The sequence below is a fragment of the Rhipicephalus sanguineus genome, unplaced genomic scaffold, assembly GCF_013339695.2.
Source record: "Rhipicephalus sanguineus isolate Rsan-2018 unplaced genomic scaffold, BIME_Rsan_1.4 Seq712, whole genome shotgun sequence".
NCBI lineage: Eukaryota > Metazoa > Arthropoda > Arachnida > Ixodida > Ixodidae > Rhipicephalus > Rhipicephalus sanguineus.
Genome location: NW_023615828.1, coordinates 59 through 23,328, shown reverse-complemented (window position 1 = coordinate 23,328; position 23,270 = coordinate 59). Strand labels below are relative to the sequence as shown.

Genomic DNA, 23,270 nt, shown 5'->3' with positions numbered 1-23,270 from the left:
ATTCCCGGACCAGGACGAATTTTTTCGCCAACTAAGAGGCCTTATTTCTGAGAAATCCGTATGGATTTCCTTGTGGCTTCGTGCTACAAACGGGTGGTTGTCTATTTTCCCTTTCTTAACGCTTCCGCCAAACTGATTTGCAATATGTGTCAAGTTGCTTCGAGTTGTCGATGAATTCGCCCTCGCGCTGCCAATTGCTAGCTTCCTGGTTAGCTCAATTGGTAGAGCGACCGCCCCGGAAAGGCGTTGGTCCCGGGTTCGATCCCCGGACCAGGACGAATTTTTCGGCAACTAAGAGGCTTTATTTCTGAGAAATCCGTATGGATTTCCTTGTGGCTTCGTGCTACAAACGGGTGGTTGTCTATTTTCCCTTTCTTAACCCCTCCGCCACCTTGCGGAATTCCGCAGAACTGATTGCAATATGTGTCCAGTTGCTTCGAGTTGTCGATGAATTCGCCCTCGCGCTGCCAATTGCTAGCTTCCTGGTTAGCTCAATTGGTAGAGCGACCGCCCCGGAAAGGAGTTGGTCCCGGGTTCGATCCCCGGACCAGGACGAATTTTTCGGCAACTAAGAGGCTTTATTTCTGAGAAATCCGTATGGATTTCCTTGTGGCTTCGTGCTACAAACGGGTGGTTGTCTATTTTCCCTTTCTTAACCCTTCCGCCACCTTGCGGAATTCCGCAGAACTGATTTGCAATATGTGTCCAGTTGCTTCGAGTTGTCGATGAATTCGCCCTCGCGCTGGCCAATTGCTAGCTTCCTGGTTAGCTCAATTGGTAGAGCGACCGCCCCGGAAAGGCGTTGGTCCCGGGTTCGATCCCCGGACCAGGACGAATTTTTCGGCAACTAAGAGGCTTTATTTCTGAGAAATCCGTATGGATTTCCTTGTGGCTTCGTGCTACAAACGGGTGGTTGTCTATTTTCCCTTTCTTAACCCTTCCGCCACCTTGCGGAATTCCGCAGAACTGATTTGCAATATGTGTCCAGTTGCTTCGAGTTGTCGATGAATTCGCCCTCGCGCTGCCAATTGCTAGCTTCCTGGTTAGCTCAATTGGTAGAGCGACCGCCCCGGAAAGGCGTTGGTCCCGGGTTCGATCCCGGACCAGGACGAATTTTTCGGCAACTAAGAGGCTTTATTTCTGAGAAATCCGTATGGATTTCCTTGTGGCTTCGTGCTACAAACGGGTGGTTGTCTATTTTCCCTTTCTTAACCCTTCCGCCACCTTGCGGAATTCCGCAGAACTGATTTGCAATATGTGTCCAGTTGCTTCGAGTTGTCGATGAATTCGCCCTCGCGCTGCCAATTGCTAGCTTCCTGGTTAGCTCAATTGGTAGAGCGACCGCCCCCGGAAAGGAGTTGGTCCCGGGTTCGATCCCCGGACCAGGACGAATTTTTCGGCAACTAAGAGGCTTTATTTCTGAGAAATCCGTATGGATTTCCTTGTGGCTTCGTGCTACAAACGGGTGGTTGTCTATTTTCCCTTTCTTAACCCTTCCGCCACCTTGCGGAATTCCGCAGAACTGATTTGCAATATGTGTCCAGTTGCTTCGAGTTGTCGATGAATTCGCCCTCGCGCTGCCAATTGCTAGCTTCCTGGTTAGCTCAATTGGTAGAGCGACCGCCCCGGAAAGGCGTTGGTCCCGGGTTCGATCTACCGGACCAGGACGAATTTTTGGGCAACTAAGAGGCTTTATTTCTGAGAAATCCGTATGGATTTCCTTGTGGCTTCGTGCTACAAACGGGTGGTTGTCTATTTTCCCTTTCTTAACCCTTCCGCCACCTTGCGGAATTCCGCAGAACTGATTTGCAATATGTGTCCAGTTGCTTCGAGTTGTCGATGAATTCGCCCTCGCGCTGCCAATTGCTAGCTTCCTGGTTAGCTCAATTGGTAGAGCGACCGCCCCGGAAAGGCGTTGGTCCCGGGTTCGATCCCCGGACCAGGACGAATTTTTCGGCAACTAAGAGGCTTTATTTCTGAGAAATCCGTATGGATTTCCTTGTGGCTTCGTGCTACAAACGGTTGGTTGTCTATTTTCCCTTTCTTAACCTTCCGCCACCTTGCGGAATTCCGCAGAACTGATTTGCAATATGTGTCAAGTTGCTTCGAGTTGTCGATGAATTCGCCCTCGCGCTGCCAATTGCTAGCTTCCTGGTTAGCTCAATTGTAGAGCGACCGCCCCGGAAAGGCGTTGGTCCCGGGTTCGATCCCCGGACCAGGACGAATTTTCGGCAACTAAGAGGCTTTATTTCTGAGAAATCCCTGTGGATTTCCTTGTGGCTTCGTGCTACAGAAGGGTGGTTGTCTATTTTCCCTTTCTTAACGCTTCCGCCAAACTGATTTGCAATATGTGTCCAGTTGCTTCGAGTTGTCGATGAATTCGCCCTCGCGCTGCCAATTGCTAGCTTCCTGGTTAGCTCAATTGGTAGAGCGACCGCCCCGGAAAGGCGTTGGTCCCGGGTTCGATCCCCGGACCAGGACGAATTTTCGGCAACTAAGAGGCTTTATTTCTGAGAAATCCGTATGGATTTCCTTGTGGCTTCGTGCTACAAACGGGTGGTTGTCTATTTTCCCTTTCTTAACCCTTCCGCCACCTTGCGGAATTCCGCAGAACTGATTTGCAATATGTGTCCAGTTGCTTCGAGTTGTCGATGAATTCGCCCTCGCGCTGCCAATTGCTAGCTTCCTGGTTAGCTCAATTGGTAGAGCGACCGCCCCGGAAAGGCGTTGGTCCCGGGTTCGATCCCCGGACCAGGACGAATTTTTCGGCAACTAAGAGGCTTTATTTCTGAGAAATCCGTATGGATTTCCTTGTGGCTTCGTGCTACAAACGGGTGGTTGTCTATTTTCCCTTTCTTAACCCTTGCGCCACCTTGCGGAATTCCGCAGAACTGATTTGCAGCTGCTCACTTTGTTGATGCTTTGCCACTGATGATAATAAAATATGTCTTGAGGTAAAACTGTAATGACGCAAAGAAGACGGGGACGAAGCGAAGACACGAACAGACAGACACGGGCGCCAACTTCCAACTGTTTATTATCAGTGCTTTGTAATGGGTGGGCATTTAAAACACCCACTCGTTGCGCAATTCATACGTTTAGTCGCATGGCGCGATTCTACGCTTCTGCTGCGCAACATCATATGCATTAAGGAGACTCCTTTCACTACAATACATACCATCCATATAGTGTTTCTTTTCCGAAGCAGTTTCAAGCGATAGCATGCCTCTGTTGTAGAACACCTGCTTGCCACGCAGACGGCATGGGGTCGATTCTCACTCGAGCCGAAGTTTTAAATGCTAAGCATTGTTTTAGCGAAGCAAAGGAACTTTCGCCGTTTCTATCTATTATCTTTCTATCTAGCCGGCTATGTCTGGGCACTCTCGTTGTCGTCTGCTTACCTTGACACATATCAAAATTTCCATGGGGGGAAATTAGTGTATGACGAACAGAATGAACAGATCAATAAATGAATAGCTTGGCATATTTGTCGCGCACATCATGAAACCATTTTCTTCAGCCACGTGTGGCACATACCCCCATACCAAGACACATGTAAGGCGGGTATGAGCCACATGTGATTGACAGATTGTATAAAACCAGAACGGCGATGACAGGATCGTTGCGCGATCGCGTTATGGAGCTTGTGCGGTAGAAAGTGCGAGGCAGGTGTCGGCGGAGTTGTCGGTCAGGGAAATATCAGACCGGCGGAAAGATTGAAAACGCGGTTAGAGCCGGAATCCAACACAGGCATTTTGCGTGGCAGTGATGCGTTCTACCACGCAGCTACGTCAGTGCTTGAAACAGCTTAAGAAAAAGACGATACAATTGCGTCATATCGCACCAATGTCAATGGTGGTACTTGTGTTCACTGTCGGCTTTTATAGCAATATAATAAACATTACATATTAATTCATGTGTATCGCCAAGCTATGGTCAACCATTGCTCAACCAGGAGTAATGCGGTAAAAATCGCTTCTTATGATAGAAGAACGTCATCGCATCCTCGCGTACGATGATCGTGGCATGGCGTGGCGTGGCGTTACGCGTGGTTGGCGTTAAACGTGGCATAGCGTTACATCGTGGCGTGGCGTTACGCGTGGTTGATGACTGCGTCACGTTGCCGCCTCGCAGTAGTATCTTCGTCCTTGTTGAGTGCCCACAGCAAAAGCCAAATACGGGCATCGCCGAAGGTAACCTCACGTTATTGCTTGATCGGGAAGTCGCCTTAATAAACAAGTGTAACGGGCTAGTTGGTATAGATCCATCTTCGTAAGAAGCGCAAAACCACTCACACGGACAGCTAGAAAGAAAGACACTACACAAGCGCTTGACTGCAACTAAGCGTTTATTCGGAAGCGCGACATATAAAAAGGAAAGAAAGAAGACAACCAAAACAAGCCATCGCCCTAACTCTCGTTCGGCTCCGAAATGGCCACACTACGCTTTTACTTACGAACTTCAGTGGCGAGTACAAGCACTTTGCCAAGCGCACCACCCTAGCTTACTTAGAGGCACAAGGATGAGTAGGACGCCTTCTCTTTGGTTACGACAATCTCGACAGAGGGAAGCTGCGATGTCGACGTGACTAGTCACCTCAGCGTCAATCGCCAGTTAGAACAACCTAAGCTGGCAAGGCTCCTCAGTCCACTGTCATCCTTTAGTGACTGTTTCGCCACTACATCGAAGGTCCGGCAGACACCTCTAAGGAAGCACAGAATCATCACTAAGCCCAAAGTCCAACCTGTGCGCCAACATGCTTACCGCGTGTCGCAGAAAGAACAGGATGCCATTCGTCATCAAGACAAAGAAATGCTTGATGACGACGTAATTCAACCATCGACAAGTCTTGGGCGTCACCTGCCGTGTTGTTTAAGAAGAAAGATGGTTCGCTACGATTCTGTGTTGACTACCGCAAACTGAACAAGATCACGAAAAAAGACGTAAATCCTCTTCCTCGCACCGATGACTCCTTGGATCGCCTGCGTCACGGCCGCTGCTTGTCTTCGATAGATCTGCGTAGCGGGTATTGGCAGATTGAAGTAGACGAAAGGGACCGAGCAAAAACGGCGTTTATAACACCTGACGGTCTCTACGAATATAAAGTCCTCCCTTTTGGACTGTGCTCCGCTCCAGCCAAATTCCAACAAATGATGGACACACTTTTGTGTGACCTCTAGTGGCACTCGTGTTTAGTGTATTAGACGACGTAGTCGTGTTTTCCACACTGTTTGAAAAGCACATTGAACGGCTTGAGGCGGTTCTTCTGGCCATTCGCACCGTAAGCCTGTCTCTGAAGCCGGAAAAGTGTCACTTTGGATACGAGGAGCTTAATTTGCTCGGTCATATTGTAAGTAGTAGCGGTTTTCGACCCGACCCTGAAAACGCCGTAGCAGTTGCTTTGTTCCCGATCCCGAAGACAGCATGATGTACACCGCTTTCTGAGCCTTTGTGCGTATTACCGCCGTTGTGTGCCAAGTATTTCGAAAATCACCGAACCCCTGCAACAACTCGTCAAGGACGAGGTCGCCTTCGTCTGGGGTCCCGAACAGTCAAACGCTTTCCGTGACCTTCAACAACGCCTACAAACGCCGCCGATCCTTGGTCACTTTGACACAGAAGCAGACACAGAATTACGCACTGATGCTAGCAACCTTGGTCTCGGAGCCATTCTCGTGCAATACCAAGATGGCATGGACCGCGGTATTGCCTACGCTAGCCGCACGTTGTCATCTGCGGAGAAAAACTACTCCACGACTGGAAAATAATGTAGGGCGGTCGTACGGGCTATTACAAAATTCAGGCCATACCTGTACGGACGCCCCTTCCGAATCGTCAGTGACCACCACTCTCTCTGCTGGCTGGTAAATCTGAAAGATCCGCCAGGCCGTCTCGCAAGATGGAGCCTTCGGTTACAGGAATTCGATAAAAAAAAAAGTCTGGCCAGAAACACACCGACGCCGACTGTCTTTCCCGCGCAACCATCGAGACCGCTAAGGAAAGCAATGACGAAGATTTCAGTTGCCTTTCTATTCTAACATCCTTAAACATGGCTCAGCAGCAACGCAACGACTTAGAACTGCAACCACTGATCGAATACCTTGAGCGACGTCGCCCACAACTCACACGTCAGTTTGCGCGTGACTTGTCATCTTTCTGTCTACTCAACGACGTCCTCTACAAGCGCAACTTTCATCCAACGAAAACTGTTTACCTCCTAGTCGTTCCTGTTGCTCTCCGCGACGACATTTTGCGTGCACGCCACGACGAACCATCGTCCGGGCATCTTGGCTTCGCGCGTACTCTGGCGAGAATCAAGCACAAATACCACTGGCGGAAACTTACAAAAACCGTCAGGCAGTACGTCAAGACTTGCACAGCTTGCCAACGCCGCAAAAATCTACCGATGAAACCAGCTGGTCTGCTTCAGCCTGTACGACCCCCTCACGGACCTTATGCACAGGTCGGGATGGATTTACTCGGCCCGTTTCCGAAATCTTCAGCTGATAACCGCTGGATCGTTGTCGCCACCGACTACTTGGCTACATACTGCGAAGCCCAAGCCGTTCAGTGAGCAACTGCTTCCGATGTGGCAAATTTTTTTGTCAAAAAAACATCGTTCTCCGCCACGGTGCCCCCGCTGTCGTTATCGCAGATCGTAGTACTGAATTTACGCACAGTTGCTCCGAGATATCCTGCGGCTGAGTGATACGACACACCGAACAGCAACTGCGTACCACCCGCAGACGAACGGGTTAACCGAACTCTTTAAAAAAACAATTGTAGATATGCTTTCGATGTATGTCGCCAAGGATCACAAGAACTGGGACGAAATCATCCGATATGTCACATTTGCCTACAACACTGCTCTTCCGGCAACCACCGGCTTTGCTCCTTTTAGTGTGGTTTACGGCCGCGACGTCACCACGATGCTTGACGGCATGCTACAACCCACTCCGCCGGACGTGACTACCCCGGATACAGATGTATTTGTTCAGAGCACCGAAGAAGCACGGAAACTAGCGCGCATACGCATGCTCGCCTGTACAACACCCATCACAGAACTGTAACATATGAGACTGGCGACCTAGTCTGGGTTTGGACCCCTCTACGTAGACGAGGGCGCTCCGAGAAATTGTTATGCCGGTACTTTGGACCCTTCAGTGTTCTTCGTCGCCTCAGTGAAGTAAACTACGAAGTTGTTCCAGCAGACACATCGCACCACTCCCGCGGACTATGCTCCTCGGATGTTGTTCATGTCTCCAGGATGAAGCCGTACCATTCCCGTTGACCGTAAGTCACGAACGTTGTGGTGCCGAGCCTGCCTTCAGGGCCATTGTGCATTTCTTTCCCAACTCTTTTATCTCGCCCCTGTGCTGTGCAAGAGACACAAATTTTTTTTTGCTAAGCTTTCACTGTTATTCAGAGCGTCCGCATCAATACGATGTCTCTCTCTCCTTTTTTTCTTTTGTGGGGAGAGGGTAATGCCACGCGCTAGTGGTGGCGGAAGAAGAGAGCGATGAAGTTGGTGGCTGTTGTGGCCGGAAGTAACCAGCCGTTCGCTTCAATTTCCCTGTTTGTTGTTTCCTCTCGCGGCAATATATATAAAATCTTTAAATAATTATATGAGTGCATAAATAACCTGAGCGCTGTACTTCTGGTCCCATAAGATTTCATACTGTATGTCTGGCCCATTCAAATAGAAGTGGGATTGCTTTCAAGGAGTGTACTGTTTAATGATTTGTTCTAAGACACACGTGCTCTCTTAATTAATCTACGTGGGGACTCCTCTATGCGGCTCTCCTATTGTAGAGTGCATATAGTAGAATGAAACCTAAAAAAACCAAGAAAAATACTCAGCTTAGCCCAGAGACGTTCCTATCCTATCCAATGAGAATTTGCGCAGGAACTCTGCGGGACAACCTTAGCTAATTTTCGTGACATGAAGAACTTTTGCGCAGTTAAGAGAGCTGACGTTATCATCAAAATATATGGTTCTCTCGCTAGTATGCGTTCGACGGATTACGTCATCGATACAAAGCCAAACGTGTAATTTTTGGCCGAAAGGTCCAACATTTATTTTCCAGTGTGCCCAGCATTTACACTAGTAGGGAAGAAGTAACTGACATCGACTGCTGACTCGAAGGTCGCGGGACAGACTCCCGGCCGCGGGGATGGCATTTGAATGCAGACGAAATGCCAGAGGCCCGTGTGCTTTCATTTAGGGGTACACTAAAGAGCCCGGGGAGGTCGATATTTCCGGATCACTCCACTACGGCGTCTCTCATACTCAATCATATTGTCGTTCTGCGACGTGAAACCCGAGTTGTCATTATTAGAAATTACCTGCGGTTAAAACGGACATTAGCTGTTACGACTCTCTCACAAAGACGAAGGGCAGGCGCAGTGTGCAGTCAAAACTCGTCGTCTTATGTGAATGCATATCGAAACGTGTGACTTTTTTACCGTTAATGTTGTTACGTTGTGTATAGATATGCGCATCTCTGACGTCACTTGCGGTCAGTGTGGATGCGCTGACAGGTGCCACATAAACGACGTGTGGTGCGCAGGTGGCTCGTGACGTCACCCTTCTGAAACCTCACCCACCCGAAACCCGTCTTGCCAGTTGGAGAAGTGCCATTCGTAATTTATAAGACGAAGAACCTCAGGTTGTTGCTTAGGTGTATATGCAAGAGCGTCATGGTTCCGACATATGTTATGACAAAATTTCTGCTTTTGATATATTCACTTATCCGACTCTAAGGACAACGAGCACTACGGTGCTGCAGTATGGGAGGAACCGGAAAGGTTGAAGCAGTGATTAGTGGAGTTATTTTTACAATACCGATATTTTTTTATAGTTACGCAATGTAGTTCGGCACCTGTGGACTGTGCAGACTAGATTTATATCGATGCGGAAATTGCAGTGTTGCCACCATATCGTTTATTACATTGCAAAAAAAAAACACACACACATATTTTAAAACCACATGGACGCTTGGAATCAGCACTGCAAATTTTTGCTAATACCAGCCACGTACCATCGCGCAAAGCGCAAAGAACAGAACAGAAAATCTTTAATGAAATATGCCACATTCTTATGAGGGGAGCCTTAGTCGAGGACCCAATGACACCAACACACACGTCGGAGCAGTGCGAGACCCGACTGTCCAGCTCTGACCTGGCTGACCAGCAAGGCTGAAGGACTCGAACTCACAGTACCGTATGTCGTCGACAAGCCTGGGCACCCTGAAGAGATTCCAGCACCGTCCACCGACACAGGCCACGATGTTGTGCGGATAATAAGTCAAGCGGTTTCTTATACATTCGCCTAAGACAACTCAAAAGCGAAAGCCATCATCTTATTTTTCTTCTCGGTGGATTGCATTTATCCCCCTACCAGCTTTCTGCACCTAACGTGGTTTTGCACTGACTCCATGATCGGAGGCATTGCAGGTTTTCTGCGCCTCACGTGGTTTTTTAGTGCCTCCGGAATTGGCAAACATTTGAGCGAATGACGATGTCATGTGTTGACGTCTTAGGGTGACGCCGAGCAAGAGATAGATAGATAGATAGATAGATAGATAGATAGATAGATAGATAGATAGATAGATAGATAGATAGATAGATAGATAGATAGATAGATAGATAGATAGATAGATAGATAGAAAAAAATCACGCAATATCCACGAAGTGAAAGATGATTCAGGAGCTGGCTCGGAGATAATCGGGTTTTGCCTGAATAATTATCACCATCAAGGCGCTCGAAGAACAAGAGGAAGAAGACTTCTCTTTCGCGTGAGCGTGCGCATGCTACAGTTGGCAATGCTGTATGTGGTTTTGCCTGCGTTAATATCACCAAGGCGCTCCAAGACAAAGAGGGAGAGAGCTGCGCGTGTAGCGGTCGCCTCTGGAACTAAGGTTACGCTTACGACTTGGGACTTTGGCCCAGCTTAAGAACCTGGCGAGACACTGGAAGTTGTAAAGAAGTACGTCTACTTAGGACAGGTAGTAACCGCGGAGCCAAGCCATGGCAGTGAAATAACTAGAAGAATAAGGATGGCATGGGGCTCATTCAGCAAGCATTATCAAATCATGAATGGTAGTCTACCACTATCCATTAAGATGAAGGCATATAACAGCTGCATCTTACCTGTACTTACCTACGGAGCAGACAGCCTAGAGACTTACAAAGAGGGTTCAATTTAAACTGAGGACGACGCAGCGAGCGATGGAAAGGAAAATGATAGTTGTAACCTTAAGACAAAGGAAGAGAGCAGAGTGAGTCATTGAACAAATGGGGGATAAGGATATCATAGTGGAAATCAAGAAGAAATGGATATGGGCCGGGCACGAAGCACGTCGGCAGGATAACCGGTGGTCATTCAGGGTAACTGACTGGATTCCAAGAGATGGCAAACGCGTGAGGGGGAGACAGACAATTAAGTGGGTAGATGAGATTAAGAAGTTTGTAGGTATAACGTGGCAGCAGAAAGCACAGGACCGGGTTGATTGGTGGAACATGGGAGAGGCCTTTGCCCTGTAGTGGGTGCAGACAGGCTGATGATAAAGAACCTGGCGAGCCAGCTCCTAAAACGAGGCTAGCAGTTCAACTTGCTTCACAGTGGTTAAAGCATGACTTGACTTTAACCTTCTCAGGCTTTCTAGTGCCATGGTCGTATGTTTTTGCACGCCGCAAATGTTTGTACGCGAAAGTACACTGCAGTTACTGAAAGCATGCCATATCGAAACAACATTTAGAGAGTTTGAGAATTGGCGACCTACCACACTGGGTCCCCATGCTGTGTTAGGTAGGCTCAGAGCCGTATATTCCTTCGGAGAGTTCGGCGGAGGGGCGGAGCCAACAACCATCCAAATTTAGCGGCGGCGCTGCCCGCCATTTTGTGCCGCGGCACTGTAAGCTCGCGTTGGCGTGCGCCCGCAACGCTCCGTCTCTGGCGAACCCTTTCTTCAGCGAGTTAAGGGGCTGATATACTCCAGCGTAACGTCGACGCGCGCGCACGCTCGGCACAGTGACGCTACGCTAACAAATGTGCAGCACTCTATAGGCCAACGCGCGATGCGACTGACGCGCCCAGCGTCCGTCAACGCGCCCCGGCTGCAGCCGGCGCGAGATGCGACATGCTGCATTCCACGCCGGCGACGTTATCCAGACTGAACTGCGTCTGTGTCTCTACGTGAAGAAGGGACGCCGAGTGCGCTCAATTGCGCATGCCTCAAGGCGACGTAGTGCGTCGCGCAAGTGGGAGTATAGAGTGCTCTGTTTTCGCGTCAACGTAACGTGACGAACCTAGCGTCGCCAACTCCCGCTGCCGCGGGCTGACGCGAACGCACGTCGGAGTATAACAGAGCCTTTAGAGCAGCCTACTGCGCTGCAAGCCCCCATTGCGACGGCCTTGCAGGTCCACGATGTTCCACGCAGCCGACACGTGCACGAACAGCAGCAAAGACACACTAGGTCGGTCACAGAGGAAGCATAAATGCCGACAGCGACGTCACGGGTACAGCATCACGAGAAACATCGGCACGAAATGGCGTCGGCGGCGCGGAAGCGCGCTGTTGCCAGACTTGCGGTGAGATCAAAAGAGCGCCGAACTCTCCCAAAGGGAATATACGGCTCTGGGTAGGCTGTTCTTGCGTTCGGAGAATCAGCAGTTTCAGAATTGGGTCTAACGCAGGCTGCGTTGGGTGCAACGCACGGGGTGCCACACTTAACAGAATTAAAATTATGCGAGACGCGGGCCATACTGCGTCGTGGCCCACGCTGCGTCTGTGTCGTCTAGCTGGCTACCCAGGACGCCTTGGGGACGTACGCTAGCTTTAGGTTTTCGGATCTTGTGTCCACGCGAGCGGAAGAGCCCAAGAATGGCTTTTGGTTCTGCGCATGCGCCCCGGCGCCTCGCAAGTTTCTTGGGTCCAAAATCTCCTTCGACCGCCAATTTTCAAACTCTCTAATAATATACTACATAGTCCACAACGCAGAACATCGATAGCGTGTACGGCTTCATTTCGGAGTGCATATGGACCATTAAGTATCTTTAGCATTACAAAATGAGACTTACCTCGAGGTATACGTTCTACACGGTGTTATCTCCACTTGTGAAATGCATTTCGCGTTTCCACATTTCAACAAGGCATTTTCAGCAACGTACTAATTGTGCGCTCATTTTTACCTGCTCATAAGGAGAGCCCCCGAAATAGAAAAGTAACATGAGGCTACGCTCCTACCCGCAAAAGGATGCAGCGCCCTCAAATGGGCCTACTGGAAGCAACGCTTTGCCTGTTGTCCGTTGCCACAGGCAGCGTTTCGCGCGTTGGCAAGGTTGCAGGTCGGGCGGGTCGGGCGCCAACATGCGTCGAAATCTTGCAGGGATTCATTGCGCTCGACTGTACGCCACTATCATTATCCAGATCTCACGGCCGACGACTGATAACTTGGCAGGAGCTCTGTTCTGATTACGGCCAGACACTTTACGATGAAAACCGGCGCGTTTATTCGGCCGGGTAATTGCAGATAGGGCGATCCATATATTTTTTTTTCTTCATGCTGGCTACCTCACAGTGAGCTTGTTTCAGGGCGCAGCTTTTTGATGCGCTCAACAGTCTAGTCACGTATCACTTTTCAGATTTCACAGGCTTTATTTCTCAACCGGAAAAAAAATGAGCGCGCAATTAGTACGTTGATGAAAATGGCGCAGTTAGATGTCATTTGAACATGCCTTCATATGCCTCTTTGACAATTGAATGATTATGTTAATACTTGTCGCGTTACAAATATGATTATGACTAATTAATTAAACCCTATGAACGAAAAATATAGCAGTGGCTGCTAGAGTGCGCCATGAGTGAGAGAGAGAGAAAGGTAGAGGAAAGACAGGGAGGTTAACCAAGAAGAACTCCGGTTGGCCACCCTGTACTGGGGAAGGGGAAAGGGGGTGCGAAAGAACGAAAGAGAACAACACAAACCAGGTTTGATTTGCGTAACGCACTTTTTAATTTGTGCTGCATGATAGCTGGGACGCCCTTAAAGGCTTAAGCAGGCCTGGCATCGAGTTCTGTTGTTTCTTTAGTTTTTTTATACCGAGCGTGTTGTACTGAATGAACGACACGTTGTGGTAATATGTGTCCGTAGCGATGTGTGTCACTGTGGTATGCGCGCATACAGGTTAATAAATTTTATTTCATTGTATAAGCATTCTAGTTACGTAGGAATGCGACGCGGTTGCGTCTGCAGTCGTGCACGCTGTGGCTGATTCTTGCGAATATATTTAATCAGCCATCTGCAGCGGACGTTACGATTCTTACCCCCGAATTCAGAAACGCTCCTTAATTTGATCTTGACTTCCCAACAGGGCAACGGCGTTTCAGAAATACTCCCCAATTTGAAACGCGTCCTTCCGGCGAGCTTTGCTCCACCAAGTAATCTTGAAAACGAAGTATGGACGCGAGCAGTCTTGAATCGGTATTCGAATCAGAAGCATAGCGGCTGGTGACGGAGACGCAGCACACCACCGCAGACGTAGCCTCGTGGATACGCTATGAGCGTTTCAGTTTGCATGCACAACGCCTCTTCATGCAAAACCTGTGATGCCACATTAGAAGACACATACCTTTTGCCGAATGGACCGAGGCGATGGTTGCACGATAAAGAAAACAAAAAATAAACAAAACTTGAAATTCGCACCTTGGCCTCCGCGATTACTGCCAGCAGCGCAGCGTAGTAACGACGAACTACTAGAACTAATCTCGGAGGCCGCGTTCCACGATATTGTTTATGAAACAAAACAGCACAATGGCTGCTGGCGTCTTTGTCATTTGAAACAACACAACTAGCTCGACATTCGTGTATGACTCTCATCTTTTCATTTATTGCTTTTTGGCTGCGTTGCTACGGATTGGCTTTGACGTAGTGTTTATTTGCGGATGCTGGATGACAACACATTTTGTGCTTCGATATCCTAAATGGCGGAAACATAGTGTTTCGCATGTTTCATGGTTAGCTTTACTTTTTCGGGAAGAATGATATTGCGTTGCAGTTAACATCATAATCTCGAGCCCAGTAGTGTCGCATTGTAAGCAAGCGCTGACATGGCGAAAGAAGGCACTCGGAGCGAAATGGAATGGCTGTCTCGGCGAGTTTGAAGTCACGCACTGGCTTGAGGCTGACTTGAGCAAGTCAAGTCGGGGCTTCATATTAAGGCGCGTTTATGAATACGGGGTTTAATATTTGTGAAGTCCAACGCTTGCTGTATTCCGTACTTCTGTGCATAAAAAAGTAAGAAATGTTTACTGCCAAGGAAAACGAATAAGACACTTTGCTAAAAGAGGCAATCTTTTGACAAAAGGGTTGTTCAACTATCATCGGTATCGCATTTTAGAGAAATGTCAATCCCGCAGTTAGCGCGAAGCCGCATAATTTGGTTGAGAAACTATCGAGGTAGATTGGAATGAACACACACTGTAACGTTTAGGACTGTGTCTCAAATGAGCGGTGGGCGTCGTTCCCGCACTTCCCTGGCAAATCTTTCGTAGACGTATTGTTAAGGACACATGAACACAGCCCTCCCATAGCAGAGTACAGTACTACTCTAATTCATTCACGTATTGTGCTAAACAAAGGGTTAGTTGCGGAATGCTCAGAAGAGTTTAGCTGCTGGATACTGAAAATATACCGACAACTGCATAGAGTTCTCGCATAGTGGAAGATGTAATACTTTAATTATTCACCTCTTCAGTGCTAAATCTCTTCTACTCAACATATGCAAAACTCACGGTTGACAGGAAGGAACACGAGGCTTCAGCTGGAGACATGGGGTGGAGGTGAAGTAGGTAGCATTGTAATGAAGTGGTCAACATGGCATCCCAACAGCTTCCTTATCATGTGTGTGACTATGTAGTAAATGACATGCGTGTCATGATCTATCACTCATGTTAGTAGTAAACCCTTATCACCGCGCCGTGCCTTGTTTAGGTATAGACAGAGCCAACGGAATGATGAGAGCACCAAAACGTGGGATAGTCACCGTTATGCTATTGGCGTTGATGACGATGGCTGAGACCAGCCAGTTTCTTCTAGAATTGCTCGCTCAGCCGATTTCTAGGAAGGTTATCTCAGACTAAAAAAATGATGGGGTGGTGGTGTTCAGGCACAGGCGTAGACGGGGGGCGGCAAAGGCTTAGCGGGGGTCCAGCCCAATTCTCCCGAAATCTTTCAGTTTCTGTACCCTGCTATGGGGTGGGATATAAAGAGCTGGAAAGAGGGCTCAGAGGGACGTCTGTGTCTAATTCTCGACGCTTGCGTTTCGCTGTCGCTTCGCTGGCTCGGAGGGACGAATTCGCTCTTCGACGAAGCTGACGTGCCAAATGTGCAGCCTGCTCGGTTTATGTGCACCAAACGTGGGACCTGCGTGACCCTGACGCCAGACATGAGACAAAGACAGGGCGGTCCCTTAAGCTGCTCCGCAGTAAAAAAATCACAGTTTCGCAGCAAATGCGAAGCAATGAATGCGATAGCAACGAATTGTAAAGTTATACGAAAGAAGGCTAGCAGCTAACACTTTTGGATCCAGTCTCGCGTAACTACAATTTATGCGAGGCTTCAACTGACTAAACATGGTAAAGGCCGATGTACAGCAGAGCTGATGCGAAGCCTCAGCCGTGAAATGCAAAGTGATACAAAGCTAGGCGAGCATGGGCATGGCTTAGCACTGAAGGAACCTCCTCTCCATTTGACCACCTGCATGTCTCCAACCTCCAACTCGTGTCCCTCCTCCACTAGCCTCCACTCTACTATGCTGTACTCTCCCTCCTCCTTTCGCTTCTCCTCAGCCTCCCTTCTTTTTACACCCCTTGCTATACTATACAATACATAGCTATGATATGTATGATATAGTGCATGCTTCTATGTTCTTACGTGTTGTCTTCTTCGCACAGTTTAAACTTTCCTGCTCCGTCTATGAACCAATTAGCCTTACCGCCATGTCATACTTCTGCGCTTCGTGTGTGTGAGTGTCTATGTCCTTAAGTGATCTCTTCCCGTAGTTGGAATTTGTCGACCGGACAATACCTCGCCCGGTTGAGCTCGGCTGGGAATAGGGCTACTCCAGGGAGAGAAGCGGATCACGTGACGTTTGTTGCCTCAGCTTGAAGCGGTGAGAATACAGCGCGTAGAAAGGCGTACGATCCGTTTGGAAATGTCTGCCGAGATAGTGCGCACGCCAGCGCTTGGGATCACGCCCTTTTGGTCGAAGTTCACGCTTGGTGCTCAAAAGATGCAGCCCCCCCCCCCGCCCACCCCCTCCTTTTGCGTAGATGCTCCTTCGTCCGAGAAAAAACAGGTGGAGCGTTTCATTTCTACTTGAGCAGCAATCGATGGCAGCCGTCGCACGCGGATTGATGTCATCGCATGCGCTCTCTGTGTGACGGAAAAGGCGATTCGTTTCATCTCTCTACAGCTTCGTTCGTCGCCCCCGCTCGCGACCTTTTAACCCCGGGTAAACTATACGATGCCCGGGGCGATGTTACCGATATTGACGTTATATGAAACATGACGGCAACGGAAAAAACCTCTATCTATATAATTGCTATCGCAAGGACTCACAGGAAGGACGTTCTTAATCCACGGGTTTAAGAAGGCCGGGCATTGCAAGACGTGCAGTGGCTCTTGCGTTGCCCGTTATAGATGGAGTAGAATTATTTCTTCCGAGAGCTCGGTCGTCCAAATTAGTGAGCCCGTTGCATGGACACACGCCTCTTACGCGGCAGAAGGAGGCCCAACTGTGCAAGTGAATTCAATGAAGTGTGATTCCTTGTGCAGGATGACCGCGAGGGAAAGGTAGTCGTTGAAGCTTTGGTGAATTTATTGAAACAAATGACCGACAGGCGTGTCTTTTCGAGTATAATCACCATCAACATCATTCTAACCATTTCGAGCGTCATCTTCATTTATCTCCATTATCATCACTTCGAGCATAACCATCGTGGTCATCATCAGTTATCATCATCAAAATCATTATCATAATTTCGAGAAGACGATGCAGGCTCGACTTAGAACAGCTCCATTGTTAAAAAAAAGGTCCTTGTTCTAATAATTTTTTTTATCTCTTGGCGTCGTTTCTGATTGATTAGTTTCTTCCGCCACTACACAGAGGGAGCTAGGGTTTCCAGTTTAATGCTTTAAAATACAGCACCGCTCCCTATAGGGCACTAGGCGTTCTTGTAGACACGAGCGAAGAGACTGCGCAAAATTGATGAAGTGCGCATTTTTTACAGCAGAGCACTGAAAGAAGAAAAAAGACAAGCAATGTGATAATAAATGCTGTGCACCCATTCTAAAGAAAGGAAAACGCATTCCCGTTCCGTTTTTTCTTTCTCGGGAGGTCTATACCGTAGCGCTGTCGCACATGCATGACGGTATTTTTAAATTTTTTTAAAAGAATGTAGATACGAGTCAACATATGTACATGCAAAGGTTTGTGCAAAACGTGAAATTATAGTCTGCGCTATTTCTCTTCTACCGTTTGTAGTGCTTTTATTTTCATATCCTGTCAAGACATTGTGACTTTTTATTTTTTGTTTTTGTGGGTATTCATTCCACGATCGAACGACACATTGGGAGGTTGCGAGTATCAATAAGTAATAAATCATAATAAAAATATGAACCTCGCCGTACGTTAGTGTGATAGACGGGCTCACCATTCGCAAGCCAGTATAATTGCCGTGCTGCACATAATGAGAAAGCAATGACCACATGGGAATCACCGGAGCACAATGAGGCGTTCTGTGCGGCTAGCACAATGTAATAAATTTCCTTCACCCTTTTTCTCTCCTTGAATGAATTTAAGTGTCTCACTTTCTCTGATCCTCCTTGCCTCTTCTGCGCATGCGCATTCTTCTCACGCTCGACTACATACACATCCGTTCACTCTATCGACTTGCATCGTACGACTTCACATCCTACGCGTCCTATGACTTTGTTAACTGAAAGAAGCCACAAAACGTCGAAAACGGAAAAAGCAGAGCGGCAGAAAACAGAGACAGAGCACAGAGACGTGGCACTAACAACTGGCGTTTATTTCGGAAAAACCTTCTTTCAGTTAACTAAGTATGTACCAACTTGCCCAACAAGCAACTCTCCTGAACTATGACTTTGGTTTTGTCAATATATCTTCTATGCGTCTATTCCACCAATACTGAAAAAAACCTCTTTTATAGGGTAGCAAGACGAAGAATTTACTAGTTGGTATGCCTTCTTTTTAGAAGTTCTACGAAGCTCAATAAAATACTGTTACATGTATGTTTGTTGAGTATAGCTTCATGCTGACTCCTGACCTGTCAATAACCCGCTTCGAACACCAGTGTTTCTGAAATTTTGACGCCATATACGGGTAAAACTCCGTAAAAAACCCTGATTTTTATGTAGTGTTCGATCTAGCGAAGAAATGTTTATTCCCCGGCAGGTGCGCATGGGGTTCAATGTTTTCATCAACCCGAATGAACGATAACGACTTGGCACCAAACCCGATTTAAAGAAACTATGCCTGAAATAATTGAGTAAAAGAGGGAGGAATTCTTTCGAAACGTTTTCCTTCGATCTAAAAACGGGCGATTTATTTCGAACACTGACGGGTTTTTTCGAGCGTGTGTTCTGATGCTACACCGTTAAATAATCTATTCGCCACAGTTACGGCCCTAGCTTTTCTTTGGTGAGTCTGCACGCCGCGCCCGTGCACGGAAGAACGGACTTAACAGTCGGCAGAGCTCTTACGTACCAGATGGCGCTTGGGACTGCGGTGGTTTAATTATTATCCCCCTAAATGATCACCCTATCGATTGCTTTCGCTATTTCATGCTTTATATGACACATGACAGTGATTGCCTCCTCGCAGTTTGCTTGCTCGGACTGCTTGTACAATCACTGAATTCGTGCTCCGCCTCTTTACATTTCGGCAGATTGTCATAGCAACTGTCTACGCAGCCTGCATCGCCCGTACATGGGAGGCTGTGTGTCCAGGCCGCTTTCGCAGATTTTTCCGCACGCGAGGGTTATTCTGAAATAGCATGTCGCGGTGGCTTTCGGGTGGCGCTACATTACAGTTTTAAATCTCGGCAAACCGAGAAATTCTTTCCTCGATTTTGCGAATTTTCGACTTTAGCGAGATAATTGGAGCGTTAGATCGTTAGATCGGTTTTCAACTGTATGTATTTCGCAGCGTCAATACCCTGACATTACATTATAGTTCCAGAGGTGGAGCGCCACTCTGCGACCACCTGCAGTATGTATAACCTTCACGACTCGGTACGCGACGCTGTCTCCCAGGGCTTGCTTCGCGTGGTGCGCGCTGAAGACGTAGTGACCCGGAAACGGAACGCTGAAGTCTCCCCTGATTCTCCTCGTACGACGCGAACGTTTGACGAAGAGACACTGCCATCAAATTAGGAGAACCTCTCGAGCTTGTGCCAGCTGGTTAATCCTGGTTAAGACTACAGCCCAAATTATCAGCTAAGGAAGTGGGGCGATCCCGCAGTGACTGCGTCACTGTAGCATCAGTCTCGTTCACCAAAATGGAGATTGCTTACCTCCACAAAGCATGCGCGAGCGTTCTGCAACAACGGCGGACAGGTTAGGGCGTTTTATGTTTTTTTCTATGTAAGATTAATCCCGTTGTAATTAAATTAATTTGGAAGTGAGCGTTTCGTTCGTGCCTACTAGTTTTTGCACATGTTTTCTTGGTTTCGTACATCAACACAACGAAGAGTGCCGAGGGTGACCTCAGTAAAATCGACCTTGGTACGTCTCATCGAGGATTGGGAAAGGGGGAAGGGCCCACAAGCAAAATGATTGATGACGTGGAAAGGAAGAATGAATGCGCAAAGAAACATGTTATACGCTGTAACACTTGAAGGCAAAGGCCTACTGCTCACTTGGTAATACATTAGTTTCCCACAACGGTGGTCTAGTGGTTTGGTGCTCGACTGATGACCCGAAGGTCGCGGGATCGTAACCCGGCCACGGCGGCCGCATTTTCGATGTAAGCGAAAATGTCTGAGGTCCGTGTAGTTATATTTATGTGCACGTTAAAGGACCCCAGGTGGTCCAAATTTCGGAACCCTCCGATACGGCATCCCTCATAATCAAGTCGTGGTTTTGGCACGTTAAACCCCAACAATTTTTAAGGCATTAAGTTTTAAAATTGTGGACGAGAGTTGGTGCAAGACATAACCAGCCGCACTGTGAGAGTCACACATTAGATGACCTCGACGTTGCCAGTCAAGTCCACTGTGCGATCGACATTCTCAGTCCCCTCCCCGAAAACGTTCTGCACCTAACGTGGTTTTGCACCGCCTCCAGGATCAGCGGCATTGCAAGCATTCTGCCCCGCACCCGATTTTTCACTGTCTCCGTGATCAGCCCACCTTTGACCAAGCCATTATCTGACGTGATGACGTATACATGTGGTGTAACAGAGAGGTCATGATGACGTCGTACATTATTGCAATGTTTGAAGTCTTGATAACGTCCCATGGGGACTTCATCGCGTCGTCAAATTTTTGCATCGCTCGCACTGACGCCGCCGACGCCGACGGTCACTATTAGCGTTTGTTGAGGCATCTTAAGCTTGAAATAGCGTGTCCCGCTACATGGAAGCATAAAGCGATTTCGCGCAACGTAACCGCGATGCGGTCGGAATAATGATAGATAGATAGATAGATAGATAGATAGATAGATAGATAGATAGATAGATAGATAGATAGATAGATAGATAGATAGATAGATAGATAGATAGATAGATAGATAGATAGATAGATAGATAGATAGATAGAGTTAACGACGCTTTCTTCCGGCACTCAATAGTTCTCAGAAAATTCGCACCAATAACTCAATCAATTTCTATCTTTATGCCGTTGCCAACTTCGAGATGGTCTTATTTTTTACAGCCAGGCGGTATAAAACCAGGCCATTCGTAAAACTGAAAAATTACCGACGCAACAAAACACTCACATCATCACTAACAACCATTATGTTTAAATAAAATACTACTACTGCTAATAATAATAATAATAATAATAATAATAATAAAAATATCATTGCTTAAACTGACTTAGCATGTTAAACACTATGGGACAGCGGAGCTGAGGAGCGCAGCGATGGAGTGCCAAGCGAGGCAAAGCTATGACGTCATCACTAACGTCAAATCGCCTGCAGCTGCACATTGGTTTCTCCCACACCCGACTCCGGCTTACCACCTGCGCCTCTGCTCCTCATCTCCGCTGCTCAGCTCTTCCTTCTCTCCGCTTGCCCACCAGTATGTTTCCTGCTTGCTACTCGCCCTTCCTCTTGCGCTCGCCTCCGCCGTACTATGCCTTACCCTCACTCCTCCTCACCCATCTTCTCTTCTCCACCCCCTTGCTATATTATGCTATACATGGTTATGCTTTGCAGGGAGCTTCCCTATTTCTGCGGTGCGTGCCCTCTTCGCTATGCTGCAAACAAGGATAAGGAAAGTTTAAGTTTTCTTTCTTTCTTTCTTTCTTTCTTTCTTTCTTTCTTTCTTTCTTTCTTTCTTTCTTTGTTTCTTTCTTTGTTTCTTCCTTTCTTTGTGTCTTTCTTTCCTTCTTCCTTTCTTTGTTTCTTCCTTTCTTTGTGTCTTTCTTTCCTTCTTTCGTTCTTTCTTTCTTTCTTTGTTTATTCCTTTCTTTCCTTCTTTCCTTCCTTGTTTTTCTTTCTTTCTTTCTTGCTTTCTTTCTATATATCTTTCTTTCTTTGTTTCTTCCTTCCTTCCTTCCTTCGTTTCTTTCTTTCTTTCTTTCTTTCTTCTTTCTTTCTTGCTTTCGTTCTATATATCCTTTTTCTTTCTTTCTTTCTTGCTTTCTTTCTATATATCTTTCTTTCTTTCTTTCTTTCCTTATTCCTTTCGCATTGCCCATATCCCATTCATGTTTCCTTACTCCATGCTGGGAATTCGACCGCCATCCACGTGTTCACTACGCTAAACTTCGGCTGCTACCTGCAGCAACGACTGTCATTCGTTCACATCCAGGCAACGATGAAATGTGGCAGCTTGAAAGGAAAGGTTGCCTCGATAACCTAATAAAACTGACGTGTCAGAAACGGCCTATCGCTTAGAAGCCCCTAATAGAGATATCATCAATTATGGGAAAACGGTACATAAAAAAATTGCACCATCTTCCGCTAAAGGGGACCACGAGGCGATGCGAAGCCGGAGCACTTGCAAGATCGCGTTCCGTTGGCGTTCGTTGGGCATGCTACCGACCTCGCGTCGTGGAACGCGAAGAGGGACGCTACGCGCGTCGTATCTTCCATCTAGCCTGGCCGTTAATTCTCACAGGGCGAGCGGGGAACGCGGTCGACAGGCGGGTGAGAGGGGGGCAGCGTGGGAGAGGAGAGAGAAGCGGAGGGAACGCGCATGCGCTCGAGCTCGTCGCAGCGTTGCGCAGGAGAGAATTTCGGCATGTCTAGCCCGCGTTTCAGAGGAAGAGTGGGAAGGGGAGAGGGGGAGGGAGAGGAAAAGTGGAGAGGGGAGGGGAGGGAAAGTGGAGAGGGGAAGGGGAGATGGAAAGTGGGAAGGGAAATGGGAGAGGGAAAGGGGAGAGGCGATGGGGAGAGGGAAAGTGGAGAGGGGAGGGGAGATGGTGAGTGGAGAGGAGGTGTTGGAGAGGGTATGCGCATGCGCAGTAAGGGTGGTCACGCCGCACACCACCACCACCACCACCACCATGGAGGAAGGAATACTAAGGAGAGGCCCTGACGTCACATTCATGAAGCCTCCACATCGCAAACATCCGCATCGCCTCCTAGCGAAGGCGCAGCGAAACATTTCGCGACTTCCGTGGCGACGTTTGCAAGCGCATGCGCGCATCGCGAAACTTTGCAGCCTTTTTGTTTGTTTGTTTGTGTTTCGCCGTGCAAGCGGTGTAGTCGATTCACGCATGCTGCTCTTGGTGTGTGTTCTTTAGGAAAGCTACGCAATGCCCAGCTGTTGCGTATACCCGGTGCAAATTGCGTGCACTGCTGACAGTACCGGGTGTCACTTTTCATGTGTACGTATACGTTCGCTTCATTGCTGATCACTAAGCAGGGGCGTAGCCAAGGGGGGGGGGGTTTGGGGGGGTTCAGACCCCCCCCCCCGAAATTTTTCAGTTTTGCTTGCGTATATACACGCACACATACAAACGCACGCACGAACAATCATAAAGTATGGTTGCAACCCCCCCCCCCCCGAAAAGAA

At 48.0% G+C, this 23,270-nt stretch overlaps 5 non-coding genes across 5 annotated transcripts; all 5 read left to right on the top strand.

Moving 5' to 3' along the window:
• The first annotated feature begins 203 nt into the window (after positions 1–203).
• Trnas-gga (transfer RNA serine (anticodon GGA)) lies at positions 204–277 on the top strand. Its single transcript has one exon. It is a non-coding gene; the product is annotated as a tRNA-Ser (tRNA).
• A 482-nt stretch (positions 278–759) lies between these two features.
• Positions 760–833, top strand: Trnas-gga (transfer RNA serine (anticodon GGA)). Its single transcript has one exon. It is a non-coding gene; the product is annotated as a tRNA-Ser (tRNA).
• A 1,039-nt stretch (positions 834–1,872) lies between these two features.
• On the top strand, positions 1,873–1,946 carry Trnas-gga (transfer RNA serine (anticodon GGA)). The gene has a single exon. It is a non-coding gene; the product is annotated as a tRNA-Ser (tRNA).
• A 461-nt stretch (positions 1,947–2,407) lies between these two features.
• Positions 2,408–2,481, top strand: Trnas-gga (transfer RNA serine (anticodon GGA)). Its single transcript has one exon. It is a non-coding gene; the product is annotated as a tRNA-Ser (tRNA).
• A 203-nt stretch (positions 2,482–2,684) lies between these two features.
• On the top strand, positions 2,685–2,758 carry Trnas-gga (transfer RNA serine (anticodon GGA)). Its single transcript has one exon. It is a non-coding gene; the product is annotated as a tRNA-Ser (tRNA).
• The last annotated feature ends 20,512 nt before the right edge of the window (positions 2,759–23,270 follow it).